This window comes from Corvus brachyrhynchos, unplaced genomic scaffold (genome assembly GCF_000691975.1).
Source record: "Corvus brachyrhynchos isolate BGI_N302 unplaced genomic scaffold, ASM69197v1 scaffold365, whole genome shotgun sequence".
Lineage (NCBI taxonomy): Eukaryota > Metazoa > Chordata > Aves > Passeriformes > Corvidae > Corvus > Corvus brachyrhynchos.
The window spans coordinates 833652-838968 of NW_008239544.1; positions in this window are offsets into that span (position 1 = coordinate 833652).

Consider the following 5317-nt stretch of genomic DNA (forward strand, 5'->3'; position numbering starts at 1 on the left):
CCCAGCTGGAGCAGGTTTGGAAGCGTGCAGGGCCTGAGGCCGGGCAGCAGCGCCAGACAGTGCAGCAGCCCGGCAGAGCTGGTGGGACCTCACGGCACCGGCAGCTCCCTCCTCCCCCGCACCCATCCTCATCCCTTCCCAGAGATCAGCTCCCTCCTCCCCCGCACCCATCCTCATCTCCTCCCTGGGGCCGTGGTGACATCGGGAAAAGCTGATAGCGGGCAGCTTGGAGGTGGCTCATTCCCAGTTGCACTTGGAGCAGGAGTAAGGAGAGCAGCTGTGGGACGCTGAAGGTGGGTTTAGGTGGGATATTGGGAAGGATTTCTTCCCTGGGAGTGTGGGGAGGCCCTGGCACAGGGTGCCCAGAGCAGCTGGGGCTGTGCCCCTGGATCCCTGTCGGTGTCCCAGGCCAGGCTGGACAATGGGGCTTGGAGCAGCCTGGGACAGTGGAAGGTGTCCCTGCCCATAGCAGTGGAACTGGATGAATTTTAAGGTCCCTCTCAACCCAAACCATTCCATCATTCCATGATGATGCTGGAGGGATGCTGCCCACCCACCACCAGGGTGTCCTGGATGCTCATTTTGGGGAGCCAGCCTAGCAGGGAGCAATCCACACCCGGCACTCATCTGCACTAACAAAGCTCTTTAAAAGTGAATCCAATTAATTAAACTCTCTGCACAATTTGTAAAGGAACCCAGGTTCAGCCGGCTCCAGTCCTGGGGAGCCCCTGCAGGTCATCCCCACCTTCCCCACGGGCATCCTGAGACAGGTCCCGTGCCCCTGGCCCAGCTGGGACACCTCCCACCAGCACAGTTCCAGTAAAGCAGATGGCATCATGCTCAGGTACATCCCGATGTGCTTTGCTTTCTGAGCACACTGCCTGCACCCACATCCCCGGAATGCCAGCGCTGCTGGGCAGATGCTCCACGGGCACCAACTCCCAGCAGGCCCCAAGCCCCCCCAGTCCCCTCCCGCAGCGTGGCAGTGACAGCACAGCTCCACACGAGACATCTGCACCCACAGCCAGGCTCTCCACGCACCCAAGCACCCAGAATCCCACTTTTCAAGCCAAAACCATCCACCCAGGGACCCAAACCAGCTGGCTCGGTGCCACCAAGGCAGTGCCAGCAGCTCCCGCTCGCCCCGAGCTGGCGTGGCCGGGGGTGGGGGATGGGTTTGATTTTTCCTCGAAACAACAACAAAAAAGCCAAAAAAAAAAAGGCGCCCTCTCTGTTTTACAAGCCTTCATTTGCTATTGTTTATGTAAACAGGTAAATTGTTTCGTATCTCAATTAAAAACATCTGCCACATAAATGAATACCAATTAACTCATCCTGTTTTTAATTACTCTGTTAATTACACACAGGCAGCAAAAAGGATGGCAGGGGAATAGGGAAAGCATGCTTACACCCCCCCTTCCCACCTTGCTCTTGGCAAGAATCCGAAATGTGCCCAGATAATGATGGATTAAGGTGAAAACCGTGGCTCGTGGCCAGCTCCGGCGTGGCGGTTCCCTCCCGGGGCTGCCGGGGCGCCTCGCAGGGGGATTTCCCGGGACCCTCTGGAGAGGTTTTGGAAACCCCAAGCGCCATGGGATGCCCCAGCTCCGCCTGCGTCATCCCCCGCGCCGGGCGGCACAGCCCCGCTGGCATTCCCGGTGCCAGCCCCGCGCTCGCTCTCTAAACGCGTCCACGGGAGAGAAACTTTGGGATGGCGAGGGGAGCGAGGAGGCAACATCCGCATGGACCGAGCGCATCCTCGAGGTGCCCGCGCTGCCCTCCTGGCACGGAGGGGTGGCCCCTCGGCACGGGCACGGCTGCGCGGGGTGGGTGACATCCCTGGCGAGGGACCCCGGGCGCCGCCGGCCCCCCCGGCTGCGGGAAGCTTTCCAAGCGAGCAGATGGGGCAGGGGAGCGGCGGCAGGAGGAGGAGGAGAGCAGAAAAGGCTTTTTTCTCACGCTACATATTTTACAAGTCGAACATTTTGTGCATTTCAGCCCTGCCTGTAAAAGCATCTCGGGCTCAGCCCCGGGACTCGGCGGCGGAGCCTGTGAGTCAACAGCGGCTGGCGGCGACGTGGCTGCTGGCGGGGGGACGGGCTGGGAGGAGGGGTCCCCCATGCACAGGGTCACTTTGGGGGGGCCCCCCGACCTATGGGCCAGCAGCACCCAGCCAGGGCACAGTACCTGCTGCAACCGCCGCCGCCGGCGCGCCTTACACTCCTGGAAATTAAATATCCTGGCTAAACACCAGGAGTAAACAGTGCCGCGGGCAGCCCGGAACACCTGGAGAGGAGCAGGGCTGCGGCTGACCCTGCCGGAGCTGCCCCCACCCAGGAAACACCCGCGCCTGGGCTGCACCACTCTCTGCACCATCCCCCAAAGCAAAGGGTGCCAAAGGGGCACCCCAAAACCAGCCCAGCGCCCCGGTCGGGGATGTCCGCAGCCATGTGCACGGGGATGCTCCTGCCCAAAGGTGGCCTTGGCGGCTGGAGCAGGGACAAGCGGCACACGCGGGGGATTCGCGGCATCCTGGAGGCAGAGATGGGCTGGAGAAGGGAAACCTCCCCCTGCAAACCCCAGCTCCGGCGGGGAGCTCCCGGAGAGCTCCCTGCAGCGTGGGAACGCCGAGGCGCCGCCGGCTCCCCAGGGACCCCGTGCCAGATCCTGCCCCGCAGGCGCCAGCCTGGTACCGGCTCCGAGGGGGTGCCGGATCCGGCCGCGCTCTCCCACAGCCTCCAGGCTGCCGCCTCACCGACTCTTTGTCTATTTTTGAACCACGGGCTCCATTTCAAGGCGATTTTGCCCATGTGAAATTGAATCAAAGAACACAGGAAAAAATATTAATGAGAATTTTGCGAAATAAACAGGAAATCCCTTGGATGTTTTCTGGAACCATTGGTCAGCATCTTCCGAAGGAAAGCTGTGGGTTTGTCAAGGTGGGGTTCCCCCTGGGGAGCCTGAGCACAGCGGGAGGGACGGCAGAAAACAGCTTCAGGAAATCTAAAAACAGCCCCAAAGAGGGCAACAGCACTAAGGCCGGGCCAGCCGGGCAGGGGGGTGTCCTCTGTGCCACCAGCCCATTCTTGCCTCTGGCTGGTGAGGATTGATCCCAGCTTGGGGATTCCCATCGTCCCCATCCTGATGGGCAGCTAAATCCATCTCCCACGTGAGATCCAGCTTGGAAAGCACAGGTCAGGCTGCAGCACCGACCACATCCCCCCGGCCCCAGCAGCAGCGATTAAGCCCAGTTTAACCCAGGGGCTGTCCCTGGTCCCTCCCAGCCCCGTTCGTGGCACCCGGCCCTGATCTGCCCCAAACCTTGTGCTCACTGTGCCCGTGCCGGTCTGGCCGGGGGCTGGAGAGGATCAGTGCTGGTGGGGGGGATTTGTGTGTCCCCCTAGCAGGGAGCCAGCTCCTGCCCCACTGCCAGCACTCCCAGGCAGCCCTGCACTTCCTGGTTGACTCGCTGCCAGTCCACTGATTCCCACTAAGAGATATAATAACAGATATTTATGGGGTGCCTCTCCTCCCCGGGGGTCCCACAGCACCCAGACACCTTCCCGAGGTGGCTGCGGGACAGGGGACCGTGCACAACCACGGGCAGAGCCAAAGTGCCCCCAGACCTCACCAGGGATTTACGGCGACTGCTGGCAGCGAGCGGAGCCGAGACCCCCTGTCCACGAGACCCCATTTCCATGGCCCAGCCACAACACCTGGATCCTGCCTGGGGATCCTGCATGCAAATATCCATGGCTCAGAAGCAGAATTCCAGGAAGGGACTTTGGCAGAGACGTGCCAGCCCCAGGTTCCCTGTGGGACCTGCCAGAGCCCACTCCTGCCCGCAGCAGCCCACCCCTGAAGTGGGGCTGAGCACCAGAATATTTTTCCATCCTGCAGCCTGGAAGTTCCCGATGTAAGATGCAAATCCTGCACCCACACGAGGCCTCCCCACTGCCCAAACCTGGCACCCACCCCACGCCAGCACCCAGAGCCACGGGGGAACAGCCTCTCCCCCACCGTGTCCTGGCTTTTCCCCCTACAAACCAACACCTGCACTCAGGTTTTCCAAACAAAACACATCCAACACCTATCTGTTCCTGGGTAAAACCTTACCTGCCAGCGTGGGAGGCAGCCAGCAGGGAAAACCCCCTTGGCACAGCCAAGTTCACCTCCACTCGCCTCCCCAGCCACGGAATTTCTCCCTGTGTGGAAACTCAGCACAGGGACCTGCCTCACAAACCTCCGGGGATCCAAGAGCCCACCCCAGGCGGCAGCTCAGCTCCATGGGGCTCCTCACCCGAGGACCGTGGCTGTCAGCATCCTCCCCGGCTGCTGCTCCGTGTTTGCTGTGGGATTCCGGGATGGTTCCCCCATTTCTCCATGCCCTGTACCACAGCAAAGCTCACCCCACCGTGGCGCCGAGCAGGCGGATGTTCGCAGAGTGTCTTCAAGTCGCTCGACAAAGGAGCAGGGAATTAATATTCCTTTTAATTAAAGGCAGAAAAAATCTCTTTGTTCCTGAACAGAGAGAAAACAACAGAGGGAAGAGCTCAAAAGCTCTTCCTAAGCTGGAGACGAGACCATCGCTTGGAATCAAAGACACTGTCAACGCACACGTGACCTCGAATTAAAAAAACAAAATGAAACCCAGCAGCGGCAGTGGCTCCTCTCCGACAGCGAAGAAAAGTTGCAAAGTTTTTCTTGGCTAATAGAGGGAAAAAAAAGAATTCCAAGAAAAGGTGTGTTTAACTAGAGAAACGCTCTGCGGTATCCGAAGGCACCATCCAGCGGCGAGGGAATGACGGGAAGAGCTGATTTGCTCCGGCTCAGTGTCGCGGAGGAGCCACGGAGGAGCGTGGGGCCAGCCTCGCTCCATCGCTGCGCCGGCAGCATTCCCTTGGCAAAGCCGGGCTGCCCAGCTTAACGTAATCCAAAGGGAAAGCAAGAGCAGGCGGTGATGAACGGCAGCGCTGGAAGCTCCCGAGCCAGCCTTCCTTCCCAAATCCACGTCCAAACAAACATCCCCTGGCACACGCGAGGACTCTGCGAGTGTTCCCACCACAGCCCCGTGTCCCCGCCACGGACCCGTGTCCTCGCACATAAACACAGAACGAAGGTGGCTGGAACTTCCCACGGCAGCCCTGGGATTCCTCCCGCAAACTCTCCCAAGCGGGTCAGCTCCTCCTCGCCACCAAACGCGGCTCCAGCTCCATTCCACAGCAGCCGGAGCGGGATGCGGAGCTGGCTGCTTGGCGGGCAGACAGGAGGGATGCAGGGATGACAAAGAGTCGGGCGGCTGGGCAGGAATCGGGAG